General features: G+C 37.1%; 1 long non-coding RNA gene across 2 annotated transcripts; it reads left to right on the forward strand.

The window, feature by feature from the left end:
* Positions 1-299: 299 nt before the first annotated feature.
* On the forward strand, positions 300-7,506 carry LOC129084178 (uncharacterized). Of its 2 annotated transcripts, XR_008530569.1 has the most exons (4): positions 300-446; positions 632-713; positions 5,170-5,224; positions 5,658-7,506. It is a non-coding gene; the product is annotated as an uncharacterized LOC129084178 (long non-coding RNA). The 2 variants fall into 2 exon arrangements; XR_008530568.1 differs by lacking the exon at positions 632-713.
* The last annotated feature ends 9,866 nt before the right edge of the window (positions 7,507-17,372 follow it).

Here is a 17,372-nt window from a genome sequence, read left to right on the forward strand (position 1 = left end):
AGCTTTCGCTGTACCCTCTGGGAATTAGAGTCTTCGATCCTCTTTCTTGGCCATCGAGTGCTAGGATTTTAGGTCCTATAAGAACTACAAGTCCCGTGAGGCCAGGCGGTTCAGCGTCCGCGGAGAGGAGGAAGAGGAAGGAGATAGGAAACGGGGCAGAAAGGAAAATAGTCACTCACGTTGTCTGCCGGGAATTGTAGTTTTATCTGGATCGGCCTTGCCGTTTTCCCCACTTTGGGGCCCAAGCGAAAGAGTGTGAAAGACCACATTTCCTAGGATACACTGCGGTGCCTCCAGCTTCACTTCCTCCTTAGGCGGAGGGAAGGATACAGGGAAGCTTGCTTGGTAAATGAGCGGTAAAGGCAATGGTGGTCGGAAATGGAGGTCTGAAGCTCACGATTTCTCTAGAAGAAGGGGAGGGAATTGAAAGGCTCCCAGTGAAAAAGGTACAGTAAATAAATGTCTCGTGATATGGTGGGCTGGGAAGTTGAATGAAATGGTCTTTCCTAGGCTGGCGATCATAAGAGAAAAAGGGGGAAAAATAGTGAATTGATTCTCGGAGTGATTCTTGAAGTCTTCCCCCCACCCCCACCCCGCCACATTTTAATTCTCTTTCTTCCCACTATTACAGGCTACTGAAATGCCCGAGCTCCATTTTCTGCCTTTCTTCTCCACTGGGGGTCGTTAAGGCGCCATTTGTTTCTTCCTTCCATGTACGTCTTTGCAGTTTACATTGCTACAAATAATACCTCCTTCCCTCAGAGTTATAATAGCCATCGTGAAGTTCTTAATATACGTCTATCAGCATTTCTATACACGATATCATTTTGCTCTATGTAATAACCTTGTTAGGAAATACGTCCAGAAAGGAAATGACTTGCCCAAGTTCACAGTCAGTAAGCAACTGGATAGGTACAGATCTACATCTGTAACCATTTTACAGACAAGGACATAGGCAGGGAAGGTTAAGCCAGTATTAATAAAATAAGAGCTAGTTTCTGGTTACTATTTTAATTGTTGATAAAGGACACGTAGCCTAAGAAAAAGTCTTGTAAGAGTTTGAGCCAAACTGACGCAGTTGCCGGGAAGCGAAATCTCAACATACTGAAAAATGCTCCAGGGAATGGTAGTTTTGCAGTTTATTTTAAAATTAAAATCAAAGGAGGAGTTGTTAGGAAAGTTATATGAAATTCATTGGTGGTAGATTACAAAGGTGGGAGAAAGCAAGGTGGGAAAATATCTGGAGATAGGATATAAACTGGAGAGACGCATCTTTTATATTAGTGGGTATAGGATAGTAAACATTTACAGGACATAGAGATGGTATGTGGGCAGCAAGGTAACAACATGGCCTTGAGTTCTGGTGTAGATAGTTGTGCCTTTGAGGAGTCTGGAAAAGAAAATTACTGGGACATTTCAAAGGTATGTTATCCCAGATACACAAAGACAAGAGACAATTTCAAAGGTAAAGGCCAATTTTTGTCAAGAATCTACAGGCCCAGGACAGGACCATCCAACATGACTTGCTCTTAGGAATTTTTACATTGTGACCACCTTGTGTTGTTATTTTGGTCTCTGGGTTTGTAAGACCATCCAAGCAGGCCTCCCCTAAACTTGTCAGGTTTAATATGTGGCCCTTTTTCATCCACATAGCGTACTTAATATGTTAGCATATATCATCTGATCCTTACACTGGTCCTGCGATACCTTTACCAAGTATATAGTTGACCCTATTTACAGTTACAGAAAAAAGACTAGAAAGAATTAAGTGACGTGTCCAAGGTCAAATCACCAGTGTATTTCAGACTCAAACAGTACTTTTTTACAGTACTTCCTCTACAAAAGTAAGAAAGAGCTGTTAAGGTTAGAACTTTTGTTAAGCCTCAGGGCCTCCTCTTAGTGACTGGGGGGTGGGGGGGGTGGTTAAGAACAAAGACCCATAAGAAAGGTTAAAGCTTTATTATGTGCTAGGAAACTGCCTTTTTAGGCAAAACATTCATATGTTCAGTGTAAGCTAGTATTATTTAAATTACTGTATAGTCAGTCCCTTTCACTTATCAATCTGGAAATTATTGCTTTCAAAACCTTAGATAAATGAACTTCCTCAAAATTTCTGAAACATGCAGCACAAAATAGGTAACACCAGTGCAGTCCATGAGGTCTTTTGTGTCTTCTGTAGGTTTACCTAGTTAGGTTTTTTGAGTAAATAGAATTTGATGCTTGAAATGAACCATCTATAAGATAGACACTTGTAAAGAGTCTTAGTACTGACTTTCACCTAATTATTGTCTATGATTTTCTTCAAAAGAGATGTGTTTGGAAGAGAAATCCTTCAAAGCTTAATTACTTTCTTGCCCAGTCCTACGTTACCCATGAAAAAATAATGTTACCTTTTAGCAAGATAGGTAATGGTACTTACCTTGAAGAGGATAATTTATGTAGGAAAAGTTGTTTATATCTGATTTGACAATAGTTGGGTGGTAATCACTTAAGTGGTCTTGTAATTAATTTTTAATTGAGTGTTTATAAGCTGAGTAATTGGATATGCCCTTCAAGTGGAAATTATTTTCTTCCATGACTGAGAAGTTACACCTGCAGTGAAATTTTTACTCATACAGAATTCAAAGGATTGAATTGTGAAAGCCTTGGAGCATGTGAAAGCTGACGGCAGTCATGCACTTTTATGTCTTAACCTCACCAAGCCAGATTTTCCTTATCAGTGATACATATGAACAGTGAAATAGATTTTTTTATATTGCACCTGAATATGTCACTCTGAATCGTACCTTGACAAAATAACCAGTTCCCACCCTCCTGAAGAAATGTGCAGCATTTCTGTGGCTTACCTAGCTTAATCCACTGATTGATCCAGTGCTCATTTCCCTATGTGGAACCTTGATTAGTTAGAAACATTCTTCCCAAACTAAATTTGATAGTTAAACCCGTTTGTTACTATAATTTTTCCTAGTTTTATGAATTACAGTTTTGAGGGAAGAAATAGAAATACCCTGGTATAAAGCATAGTTAATGGGGGACAGGGGCGTAGATAAGTTTTCAAGCAATTCTAGAATGAAGTTACATTATTTAACCTGAAAGTCACTTAGTTAATGAATCTATAGATGTAAGAAAGGAACAAAGATATTAACCATGCTAAATTCAATTTGTGAATTAATTCTTTATAGGCACTTAGAAGGCATGTGTACCTGCATAGTAGGAAAAAGAAATTTTGTTAGGACAAAATATGACATACTGTTTCTTATAAGGCCATAGGAATACTGAAAGCTTCTAACCTATTTATAATCTACTTGTTTGAGATAAACATGCTTCCTCCTTCTTCCTCCAAACTTCCACGATCTTAATTGCTTAATAACTTTCCTAAGATTTACATAGTAGTTCTTTTGCTTGTCTCAGTATTCCAGATGGGAAAAATGAGCTGAGCACCTAATGTTAGCTGCTCTGATACATAACTCTTCTCCCACCATCACCCCAACATCACTTGTATGTGAATTACAAAAATTTAGTTAAAATTGAAATTCATTTTTTTCCCCCATAATTTCTAGTATGGCACTTCTCAACTTCCTGGATTGCTTTTAACAAACCTGGTAAATGTAAAGCTAAGGGTATCTGTTTAACATAAAAACAAAAAGTATCCACTTCACAACAGAAAAAAAATCATTGCTTTTTCTCTTTTATATTAGGGATTGTTTTAAGTCAGACACAGTCTTTCCCCTATGAAATATACATCTGTACTAAGAGTTGACTATTTTACTCCAGCTCGCTACCCTAGACTGTCATGTCTGGGTACAAGCATTTGTTGAAGCTTAGAGTGAATATGGAAGGGACTTAATTACTGAAGTAGAAACTATAGGAATTGAAAAAGATGCAAAGCCCATCCATATCCTAAAGGAGCTCACAGTCGAGTAGGAAAAATAGCCTGATCTAAACTATTCATAAGTACAAGGAGAAAAACACATATAACCAATCAAAACAATACAGGAAAATAAACATCACAAATTCTATAAAAAATTGAGGGCTTTAAGTATATTATATAATCTTTAAAACAGTCCTGTGAGATAGTATTGTCTTTACGCAGATGAGAAGATGTGACTGGGAAGGTTTCACTTTACTGTCATTACTACCACCTAGCTAGCAAGAATTGGATCCAGGCTTCAAATCAAGCTTTTCTTCCATGGTCAGCCCTCACTCTTTCCATTACCTCACAACTGCTTAGTGATTTGAGAGACAATTAGCCAAAAAGTGAGTACAGACTCGTGGCCAGTGGCCACATTTGGCCTACATGCATTTTTGTTTGGTCAGCAGCAGTTTAACATTTTTTTTTAATGTGAACATCTTTGGGCATTAGCCAGCACGTCACTCTTTAAGGTTGTACACCAGGCCCCCTTAACACAAATTATTTGCCCGAATCCAAAAAGCATTTGTGCTTTCTATATCAGGCAGTAACGGGACCGAAAGGAGCTATTCTCAAAAGTATTGGTATCGTGGAGAAGTTATATTCAGGGGTTGGAAAGAGGACTTTATAAACAAGAATTGCAGAGAGTATTTGAAAAAGAATGATTGGCAGTATTTATTATTATATAAAGGGGAGAGAGATCAAGTATTATACAAAGCCAGAAGTTATGACTTAACATGGCAGTTCTCAAACTTCAGTAAGTGTCAGAATCAAATGTAAAGCTAAAACGGATTGCTGGGTTCCACCCCAGATTGAGTATTTCTGTAGTGAAGCCTGAGAATTTGTATTTCCAGCGAGCTCTCTGGTACTGCGGGTGTTGGTCCAAGTATTACAGGTTGAAAACCACTGCTTACCAGACTGTAGGGCACTTTGGGAGAAGTGCTTAAGCCAAGGTTTTGCTTCTGCGTTTATGTTGTTTCTGTTGTTTTAAGTGCAAAATCAATTGTTTGATGTAGAATGTTTAGAAAATTAAATTAGTGTTATCAATTAGAGTTACAGTTTTTAAAATTTTTGATGGATTTTTTAAATTTCTTTTTTCTAAAAAAAGATACTTTAAAAAAACAAAGTTATAATCATCATAGATAGCTATTAACTCTTAATTGGGCATCTACAATGCATGAGGGTCTTTATGTATATTTACTTAATCCTTATAATATCTCTATGAGCCAGGTACTATTATTATCATTCTTATTTTACAGATGAGGAAACTGAGGCATAGAGGAGTTAAATAACTTGCTCAGTGTTTCACTGCTGGTAAGTAGCATAATTAGTATTAAAATTCAGGCAGTCTGGCCCCAGAGCCTGTATGCTTAACCATTATGCTGTGCTGACTCTTAGGCTGTACTATAGTATGTACTGGTTTTAACCTATATTGTTTAATTGCAGGTTTTATTTATTTTTAGACAGAGGGGAAGGGAGGAAGAAAGAAACACCAATGTGTGGTTGCCTCACGTGCCCCCAACTGAGGACCTGGCCCACAACCCAAGCATATGCCCTGACTGGGAATTGAACCAGCAGTCCTTTGCTTTGCAGGCTGGCGCTCAATCCACTGAGCCACACCAGCCAGGGCATGTCATGGACAATCTTGATAACTTAAATATTCTTGTCCAACATTTGAAAGCATACTTTTTTCCTTCCTTTACAGGCATTCTTTGTTTATTGCATTTTGTTTTCTTGTACTTCGCAGATACTGCATTTTTTACAAATTCAAGGTTTGTGGCAACCTGCATTAAGCAAGTCTTCTGGCACCATTTTCTAACAGCATTTGCTAACTTTGTGTCTCTGTGTCTACACGTGGTGAAGGTGCTGTGAAGATTGTTGAAATGACAACAAAGGATTTAGAATATTGTGTAACTTTGTTGATACAGCAGCAGCATTGTTTGAGAGAATTGATTCCAGTTTTGAAACAAGTTCTCCTTTGGATAAAATGCTGTCAAACAGCATCACTTGCAGCAGAGAAATCATCTGTGAAAGGAGGAGTCAGTGTGGCAAATTTCATTGTTTTCTTCTTTTAAGAACTTGCCACAGCCACGCCAGCCTTCAGCAACCACCTCTGATCAGTCAGCAGCCGTCAACATCGAGGCAGGACCCTCCACCAGCAAAGATTGTAATTCAGTGAAGGCTCAGGTGATGGTTAGCATTTTTGAGCAATAAAATATTTTTAAATTAAGGTATGTATATTTTTTAGATTTAATACCACTGCGTACTTAATAGACTATAGTATATTATAAACACAACTGTTATATGCACTGTTATATGTCAATTCATTTGACTGGCTTTATTGAAATATTTCCTTTATTGTAATGGTTTGGGAATGAACCCATAGCATCTCTGAGGTATGTCTGTAAAATATTTCAAACATTCAAAAGTGTACAGCAAAATAATATTTCAAATATTCATGCACCCACTGCTTGGTTTAACAAATGTTAATAATGTAGCATATTTGCTTTAGAACTCCCCTTGCAAAAAACAAAAACAGATTTGAAAAGACTAAGATTTTGAGGTTTAATGTTACTTAAAATTGTGCTTTATAAGGGAAATTACCATTTCCCTAAATACAGATAGGATATTCATTAAACTTAATAATGGAGGAAGAATTTCCACATACTGAACAACTCTGTAACTACTGTTGCCATTATCATGCTATCTCAGTGAACACTCCCCTCCTTCCACACCCATGGGTTTGCTTAGTTCCTTAGCAGTAAATGTAATGAACACAGATATTAACATAAAGCTAGGTAATGTGACTTGTATGGTCTACTCAGTTTTCATGCTGCTTGGCCCACTTCCATGTGGTGAAGGTCAAATTTGACCAAGGTAGCATGTCAGCATTGCCCAGTAGAACTGTCTGCAGTGATGTAAGCATCCTATGCATGTCCTGTCCAATATGGCAGCCATTAGCCAAATGTGGCTATTAGGCACCTGAAATGTGGCTAATTCTATTCTATTCTCAGTGCAACTGAGAAACTGAACTGTATATTTTATTTAAATTTAAAGAGCCACATGTGGCCAGTGGCTACCATATTAGACAGTACAGATTTAAGTCCTCAAAATCCACATTAAAATTATTGAGTCCCCAAATTCCAGCGAGTCCTGGCTCAGGTAGAGGGTTAGGGGATGGGGACTGACGACAAAAGGGAACTTTTGGGATGATGGAAATTTTCATTATCTTGATTATAATGATGGTGACATGGATATATATGTTTGCCAAAACTCATCTTGTACTCTTAAAATGGGTGTGTTTGATGTATGTAAATTATATCTAAAGAAAGTTGATTTTACAAATTAAAAGAAAAAAAAGAGTTGAGTTTTAGAGACAGTAGTTTCACCTTGTATATATCTAAAGCATGCCTTCTGCCATTCCTTTTTTTTTCTTATAATCACCAAAATCATGACTACATTACCATCCCTGTGTGATCTGGCCCCAACTACTTTTCTGACATTATTTCCTGACTGTGCTTCAGTTTCCTTTATTTAGAACCCAGGGTTACTTTTGGGGTGAAAGAAAATAAAGTTCAAGAATTTACTAAAAGAAACATCTGTTGTATCTTTATTCTGGTAACAATTTTGAGTTTCTGTAGAATGGCCTAACCTCTCTTTCTAAACCTTCTAGCTCTATCTCAAATACAGTCTAATTCAGTTCCTTTCATGTACAGTCTAATTCAGAAACTTTCATGTATACAAAGTCGGAACAAGTTGTACCTGACACATTTTACATATGTATAGTTTCATAAGACATACTTCAATAGGTGACAGAAGAACACACTTTTAGCCCTGTGTCATTTGTATATACCTTTCCTAGTATTCCAAGGTACAAGTGCATCATGATGATATACAAGAATTTAAACCCAAGGCACACTGCAAGCTAGTGTTATTTAAGTCGGCAGCAATATACTATTGTAGGAAATGATGTGTATGTGCTAAATTAAAGCATTCGCACTAGGCGTCAGCTGATCACATCAGAGAGCACCTGAAGTTGAGCGTTGGTAAAAATAGCAATAAATGGACAGTACACCTTTTACAAGGACTCCTCTTGCTGAGCATTTTCCCACTTATACTAATTATATATACCCTGGAATTTGCGAAGGTGTGCTCCATGAATTCTATGGATATTAATAGGTATCATGTTGAAACAAAGGTCCGATAGTCAAATAAGTTTAGGCAATGATGAATAAACTAAGTTTAGACCTATGAACCTTTCTATGCTGATGATGATGTGACTTCAGAGAGCCACAGTGATGGCTCCAGAATAACAGAGGCTTAGTGTCAAGAGTCTGCTAGCAGCATAAGATACTAGGAAATGTCCTTCAGTTACATTTGTTTATTTTGCACACTGTTTTATTTAGGATGCATACTTGGGGGTGATCCAGGAGAAGCTGATAAGATAATGGGGATGTTTGGTGCCTTAAACTATCCCTTGGTACTATTTTATGTAACTTTTCCTCACTTTGGCTACAAAAACATTTTGAATCTGTGTTCGAGGTACACATTTAAGAAAAACCAACTCGGGCAAATAGTATCTAGTTTTATCTGTGTGCTTGAAAAGGAATTAATGCTTGCCCATATTGGGCAGTTATTTGGTAGTTTATGGGGGTGTTTTCCATTTAATGTTTTCATCCAGCTGTTATATATTGTACGTGATGTGGGGAGAGATTTTACCTATGTATTTTTATATTGCAAAATACCAGTTGTCCCAAAACCTTGCTTTAAATGTAGTTTGGATTTTGTTTCCAGGTTCAGAACCCTTCAGAACAACTTATCAGTAAGTTCAATAAGTAAAACAGATAAATACACAGTTGAAATGGGATAAAATAAAAGTTACTTTAACCTGCCAGTATCTCCTGCCCTCATTCCTACCCCCCCCCCACAAGAGAAGCTATAGGGGATACTTTGGAAACCATTGGAAAAAAAGCCATCCCCTCATAAATAACTTGAAATGCCACATCTGTACTATGCTACATTAAAATTTTTACTTATCCCAATTATTTTTCTATTTTTTTGCAATCTTATAATTTATGGAGCCTAATAACTTTACAATATTAACAGAAGAAGAAATGAAACATCTAATAAGTAAAATTAGAACATGGGATCTTTTGGCACATGTAAAATTATATTTCTTTAGAATAATATCCATTATTGGCAAGAGTTAATTAAATATCTTCAATATAGGAAAGATTTACTCAGTAAAACTGTGTAATTGTCAATAATTTGATAATCTGTATCATCAGTTTACAATGTTGATATTCCTCAGTCCACCAAAACAACTAGGATTTAACCCTAAAGAAATAACCAAAAATGTATGAAAATATTTTTTACAGTTATGGTATTGAAAATGAACCAAATGTTTAACAATGTATGACTAAAATGAATCCTACACAGTCATAAGACAGAATACTCTCCAGCCTTTACAGTGATGTTGTAAAAAGAAAAAATATACCATACTAAGCACTTTAATTATATTGTCTGTCTTTACGCCTAATAATATCCCTAGATAATAGGTATTACTATTCCCGTTTAAAAATGAAAAACAGAAGTTCAAACAGCTAGTAAAATAGCATTGCTAGAATTCAGCCCATCTACTCGTACTCCTTGTCCTTAATCACTGTCCTAGTGATAGAAGAAAATTTATTTTTACTGTTATTGTTTTAACAGTTTAACTGACATTAAATACACAAAAACCCTTCTATATGCAAATCATTTCTTCCTTTCCAAAGTTACTGATGCTTCATAATGTTTCTCCCCAAGTGAATCTACCTTTATACTTTTAAAAATTGATTTTGGAAGTATTAAATGCCTGCTCTAAGAATTCAAACAATACTGAAGGTTATAAAGTAGTTGCACCTTTCATTATAAAATATATCTCTATATGATTGGATGTACTTGTTGGCTCTGTTTTACGTTCAATCAATTCTCTCTCTTTTTGCTCTAATGTCAACTTCATTGGCCCTGACTGGGGATGGAGGCAGACCAGAAAGGCAGACTGGGTGGAGATGTGTAGATCTGGATGTCTAACTTTCAACACAAAAGAATCCAGTTTGTAAGCAGTGTAGTGTGGTGGTTAGAAGCACTGATTCTGGAGCCCGACTGGCTAGATTAAGTCCTAGCTTTTCAACTTCGGTAACTTGTTTGTGCTCTTGGTGCCTTGGTGCCTTCATAATATTAAGGTGGTCATTGCACCTACCTCATAAGATTGTGGTGAAGAATAAATTATTTAATGCATATAAACTGCTTAGAACAGTGCCTGGGACATAGTAAGTGCTCATCCATTATCTGTAGTTGTCAGGATGATGATGGTGGTTGTGGTGGTGATAATGGATAGATGCAGAGATGGGGAAAGAAGAAAAATTATGAGTGCTAACTATATGCCATATATTCACATGATCTTCCCATTTGATCTGAGTTAAATATTTTCATCATTCCCTTTTTATACAGATGAGGAATCTAAAATTCAGGGAGGTTACATTTGGAAGCAGTAGAACAAATCATTAGGCCTATTTCAAGGACTAAGAACAAGATAAATACTGAAAGCTACCTAGCCAGGAGATAACAAAATACTGTGGAATGAAATGAAAAACTGGCCTGCACAGTCATACCACCCTTTCGGACCAGGAGGGCAGTGTTAACATTTAGGACTGGTTGTGTGCCCATCTAGTATCAGAAAACTGTGCTTTGGGAATCCAACTTTTTAAAAAATATGTATATCTATCTTACAGATTATGCTATTACAGTTGTCCCATATTTTTTCTCCCTTTTATTCCCCTCCACCCTGCACCACTCCACCCAGCATCCCCCCGCTCCTTAGTTCATGTCCATGGGTCATACATATAAGTTCTTTGGCTTTTCCATTTCCTATACTGTTCTTAACCTTCCCCTGCCTATTTTATACCTACTATTTATGCTGCTTACTCCCTGTACCTTTTCCGTCACTCTTCCCCCTCCTCCTTCCCTCTGATCTCCATTTCTATAATTCTGTTCCTGTTCTAATTGTTTGCTTAGTTTGGTTGTTTTGAGGTTCAGTTGTTGATAGTTGTGAATTTGTTGTCATTTTACTGTTGATCTTTTTCTTAGATAAGTCCCTTTAACATTTCATATAAGGGCTTGGTGATTATGAACTCCTTTAACTTGACTTCTCTGGGAAGCACTTTATCTGCCCTTCCATTCTAAATAATAGCTTTGCTGGATAGGGTAAACTTGGGTGTAGGTCCTTATCTTTCATGACTTTGAATACTTCTTGCCAGCCCCTTCTTTCCTGCAAGGTTTCTTTTGAGAAATCAGCTAATGGTCTTATGGGATCTCCTTTGTAAGTAACTCTCCTTTTCTCTTGCTGCTTTTAAGATACTCTCCTTATCTTTAATGTTGGGTAATGTGATTATGATGTGCCTTGGCATGTGCTTCCTTGAGTCCAACTTTGGGACTCTGAGCTTCCTGGATTTCCTGGAAGTCTTACTTCCTTCACCAGATTGGGAAAGTTCTTCATTATTTTTTCAAATAAGTTTTCAATTTCTTGCTCTTCCTCTTCTCCTTCTGGCACCCCTTTGATTCCAATGTTAGATCATTTCTAGTTGTCCCAGATATTCCTAAGCCTGTCCTCATTTATTTGAATCTTATTTTTTCATTCTGTTCTGGCTGAATGTTTATCTCTTCCTTCTGCTCCCAATTGTTGATTTGAGTTCCAGTTTCCTTCCCTTTACTGTTGGTTCCCTGTATATTTTTCCTTATTTCACTTTGCATAGCCTTCACTTTCTCCACCATTTTGCAGCCATACTCAACCAATTCAGGAAGCATCTTGATTACCAGTGTTTTGAACTGTGCATCTGATAGGTTGGCTATCTTTTAATTGCTTAGTTCTATTTTTGGAGCTTTGATCTGTTCTTTCATTTGGGCCATATTTTTTTGTCTCAGCATGCCTGTTAGGTTAGGAGGGGCAGAGCCTTAGGTATTTGCCAGGGCCGGCAACCCAGGTCATTGCATTGTGATGCTATATGTGGAAGAGGGATCTGAGAGGGAACTGCGCTGCTTGTTTGGCTCTCAGCAGGCTTTCAGTCACTTCCCCTGCGACCCACAAGCAAATTGGGCCCTCCTGGTGCTGATTCCTGGGTGGGTGGGTTTATGTAAATTCTAGGACCCCGTGGGTCCCTCCAGTGGACTCTTCTGTGAGGCTGGGAGTTTCTCCCGTCACCACAACCCCCACAGGTTTTTACCTGCAGAGGTCTTCTTTTCCTGTTGCTGGAACCCTATATTACATGGTCTGTCTCACTCCCCAGCTGTTCCTGCATGGTTTATCCAAATGCATATGTGGGACCACCAGGTCCACCAATCACTGCCACGTGTCCTCTCTGCCCCAGCTACCCATATCCACCCCTCCTTCCAGTCTAGATGAATGTTTTTTGTGTAGCTCCTAGGCTATCAGACTTCCATACAGTTCGATTTTCTGGCAGTCCTGGTTATTTCTTGTTTTTAAATTTTTTGTCCTCTTGGTTGTGCGAGGAGGCAAAGTATATCTACCTACACCTCCATTTTATGCTGGTATATTTTCTGTTAACATTTTCTCTTCTGTTTTACCTAGTCTATACTAAAATTATTTCTGAGTTATCAGTCTATTTGATTTGTACTTTGAAGTAGCAAAAAGGAAAAAGCAATCCATGGAGCTTTCAGGAAGAACATGTCAGTTAGACAGCAGGTGTGCTGGGCTTCGAATACCTGGAGCCCACAAAGAAAAGAAACACAAGGAGGAAAAGCCTTTTCCCCATAGGCTTTTGGAGTATTCTCTGCTCTAATCTTGGAGGGTTTTGAACAATGTTTCCTAGAGAATGGCCTTTTGCTTACTTATCTCTCCAGCATGACTCATCTCCAAGAGTGTTGAGTAAGTGGAATTTTATGGTATTTATGTTTTTGTGACTTTTATAATCATGGTGACGTGGAAAGACCATGGACTTTGGAGTCAGACAGAACTGAGATAAATTCCTGGCTTTGTGACTTAGTAGTTGTATAATCTTGGCCTAGTTGATAACTTCTCTGGGCTTCTTCATCTACAAAATAAGGAATAATGAAGTCTATGTCATAGAATTGGTATGAAAATGAGATGAGGCAGCAAAAATAAAAGTGAGCTCTATAAACTCTGGCACACTTTCTCTGCCTTTCCTTTCTCTGTCAGTTTGTGGGTTTGGGTGAGCATTTGGCCATATCTTGTATTTATTTTTATACTTTTCTACTGCATCCAGTGTAGTGATTTGTTTACAGTGAGCATCCTATAAATACCAACTGAATGACCTTAGCATACATTCACAGAAACTGAATAATGGTTAAACAATTTAATGTATTTTTTAATTTTCAAAAAAAAATTTCAATTATAGTTAGCATTCAATATTATATTACTTTCAGGTGTACAACATAGTGATTAGACATTTATATAACTTACAAAGTGATCCACCCAATAAATTTAGTACCCATATGACACCATACATAGTTATTACAACATTATTGACTACATTCCCTATGCTGTATTTTACATCCCCATGACTATTTTGTAATTGCCAATTTGTACTTCTTAATCCCTTCATGCTTTCCACCTAGTTCCTCTCCTTTTTATGTGTGTTTTAATATTTATTGATCTATCTGTCTGTCACAGAAAAACTGCCAAATGTAGCTAAATAAAGTGTGGAGGCAGGGCCTAGGCACTGGGCAGTTGTTTCCTGAACCAGGCCACCGGCTGCTGGGGTGAGTGGAGACTAAGCTCTCAGCCCCTTCTGCTGACAGGGTCCCCGAGAGCAGCTTGTTTCCGTTTACTCAGAAGCAGCCTGTGTGGGTGAATGACAGCCTCATCTCTTCTGAAACTAGGGGTTCCTTACATAAACGATTTGCTGTTCTTGATTTAAGTTTTTTTCTTTTTTGTCTTTTAATTATGAAATATTTAAAATGTAAAGAAAATAATGTGACACTCATTTACCCACAAATTGAGATAGCTATAATTGCTATCTTTTAAAATTTTTTAACTTATTTTCAGACTTTTAGAAAAATTGAATATATATTACCAAGAGTTCCCATATACCCTTCAGTTTTCCAGGTGTTAATATTTTACCACATTCGCTTATCCTGTCTCCCTATATTACATATTTTTTCTGGACCATGTAAGAATTCATTTTTTTCCTTCCTTTCTCTCAAATAAAATATTTTAGGTAGAGCTAAAATTTCTTCACTTCAGCTATCTCCTTCTCTCCCTGCCTCTTCTGGCTCTGTTAGGCAACATACCTCTTACTTGTTTTTGCCCTTTTACTATATATGGTTAGATCTATAGCAATTGAATTTTCATTATTTGTTGAGACTTGCTTTATAACCATAGTACATGATCACTTTTACAAATATTCCATATAAGCTGAGAAAGAATGTGTACTCTTTAATTCTTTAATAAGCAGCCATAAAACCACTAACAGTGCCTGGCACATTGTATGCACCATATAATGTTAAATTTAAAAGAAAAATAAATGGTGTACAGTTATATATAAGTCCAGTAGTTCAAATGTTAACTGTCTTGTTCAAATTTTGTATGTTTGAGCTCTCAATTTTAGACAAACGTGCTAAAAACTCCCTGGGATTGTGAATGTATACATGTTTGTATATATTCTGCCAATATTTGCTCCCTGTCTGGGAGAGATCCCAGTCAGTTGTTCAGAGCCTGTTCCCTAGTCCCTTCCATTGATGAGGGCTATGCCTCATTGCACAGCAGAGAGCTAAGATGGGAGAGAGGGCACTGACTGAGTAGAAAAGGAATCATAAGGAAACGGAAGTTCATGAATTCAAACACTACGAATCACAATGGGTCAACATCTCCTTTTTGCAAAGTTTTGCTCTGCACCTTAATCATCACTTGCTACACTCTGATATTTCTCCTCTCAAATGCCCTCTGCTCCCTCAACCCTAATTTCTCTGAAGTATAAGCCAACTTTTTGGATAATATTCACCAAATTCCTTCTTCCCAGTATTTCAAAACTAAATCCCAATATTCATATGATACCTGTGGGACTGGAAAGTTGGAAAGAAATATTTCTTAACTGATTCAGAATATTAGTGGCTGTACAGTGATAAACAGAATGTACCTAAAGAAGAGTAGGAAAAACAGGCAAAAAACGAATGAACCCAAATAAATTGTGAAAATTGCTCAGAGAGAAAACTATTGCTGTAAGGGAGAAAACAATGGGTGGGGGGTATACTATGCAGAGAAGCGACCAGCTCAGGGAAGGTCATGGGCCAGGACAGACCTTGGTAACTGAAGGGCTGAAAGAAGCCAGCAAGGTGGGAGCACGGCGAGTGGCCCAGAGGAGGTGGAAGAGTCACAGAGGAGACCTCACATAGGGATGTAGGAGCCATGTTAGAGCTTTTGATTTTATTCCAGAAATTGGAATCCACTGCTAGGTTTTAAGAAAAGAATGAGATCACCTGAATTATGATTTTAAATATAACTCCAGCCAGTAGGTGAAGAATGACTAGAGAAGATCAAGAGTGGAAGCACAGATGCCATTCAGAGGAATTTTGGCAAATGGAGGTTTGTGGTGACTTCAGGGTATGTTTCCCTCCTGGCAAAGAGTTTACTAAAACCACAATGCAAATAAAAGAGACTTAAGCTAACTTCATCTGTAAAGAATTATTTATAAATTCATAATGATCCATAACAAACACTTCACAGCTCTAGTAGGGCTAGGGTTACAACCATAACCCTACTCCCAATTTAAATTTGTGGATATTTTATAAAATTTTTTTAAAATTTAAACTTCTGTAAAAAGTACAATAAATTCCCATTACTTTGGAAACTACTCAGTTACCCAATGATTGTTAAGTCTGCTGACATTTATTTTGCCTGTCAACCTTTTTCTTCCTTTGCTGAAATATTTAAAAGCAAATCCCAAATATATAATTTGTCCCTTCATATATTAAGGATCTGTGTCTACAATATGAACATTTTCTTACATAACACAAAACCATATTCAAAAAACGGACAATTTATTGCTAACATACCAATTCTGTAACCAAATTTCCCTGAAATCCCAAAAATGTCTTTTTATCGTTAGTTTATTCAAATCAGATCCACACAGTGTTTTTGGTTATTAGATCTTCTAGATCTCTTAATCCAGGGAACTGCTCATTCTTTTTTTCTCCTGTTTTTCTTTTTTTCCTTTTTTAAAAAAATGTATGTCATTGACGTCGTAGATTCCTTTTCCTGGAAAATGTCTAAATATTTAATAATAAACCTCTTTTATTTTTTTAAAGATTTTATTTATTTTTACAGAGAGGGCAAGGGAGAGAAACATCAATCAGCTGTACCTCACATGTGCCCCAACTGGGGACCAAACTTGCAACCCAGGCATGTGCCCTGCCTGAGACAAACCAGCAGCCTTTTACCTTGCAGAATGATGACCAACCAACTGAGCCACAATGGTCAGGGAAAAACTCTTTAAAAAGACAAAAAGGACAAAATATGGCCTTTAACCTTGTAAGTCAGATCATCTCTCTGGAATGTTCTTTGAAGTATCTGGCATACATGCAATACAGTCCAGTGAACAATGAACATTCACTACGCTTGGTACATGTGTGTAATCTGTTACATAAGAGTGCTTGGGCTTAATGTTTTAATTTTATCATCAGTCTTCTCAGATTCTTGCCCTGCTTACTCACTGTGAATTTTCTACTACTGTTAAATTAACAGAATCTGAAAATAGCACAGTTTCTAAAATATTTTTAAGAACAATTAAGACAATGCTTCAGTTTGCTAACCTCAACCTTCTTCACCTCAGAAATTAGAAAATTAAAAATAGTTGAAATGGAGGTAGAATCAGTAAAAGCCAAATTTGGTTCCACTTTAAGGATGTGCAGAAGCACCAGTGACCAAACAATGCATGTTTTCTTCACCTCAGTGTTTATCTCTGAGAAGGAACAACTTCGCTTTCTTTCCTATCATTAGTCTCTGTTGCCAGTGGAGCAGAGAGTCTAGCCACCTGCAGTAACTAGAAATAGATCACTAGTTCTTTTTGCTTTGTTGTTTCAACAGGGTATAGTGCATGAACAGTGCTAATTTAAAATAAAAGACCTTTAAAATATCCATCTAATAATCATTTTGAATCATTTATTAGTTTAATGATTCAAATGCCATGTATAATTCCAAATCAAGCATAAACCATATTTACAAAAAACTGGATATTTAATGTTATTTCAATCTACAAAAGAAAAAAGTATTTTTATTAAAGATGTTCTCCCACATTCTGGACTTAATCCTGGCTCTACCATTTACAAGCTAGAGAAACCATTTAACTTTGATGAGCCAGTTTCCTCATGTAAAATGAACATACCCTACTTAGTTTATAGGAACTTAGGGATAATGAGACTGATTTTAAAGTGTTGCTTGAGTAATTCT

Source organism: Pteronotus mesoamericanus, unplaced genomic scaffold (genome assembly GCF_021234165.1).
Source record: "Pteronotus mesoamericanus isolate MK-2021 breed Mesoamerican mustached bat unplaced genomic scaffold, CSHL_Meso_final scaffold_174, whole genome shotgun sequence".
Taxonomy (NCBI): Eukaryota; Metazoa; Chordata; class Mammalia; order Chiroptera; family Mormoopidae; genus Pteronotus; species Pteronotus mesoamericanus.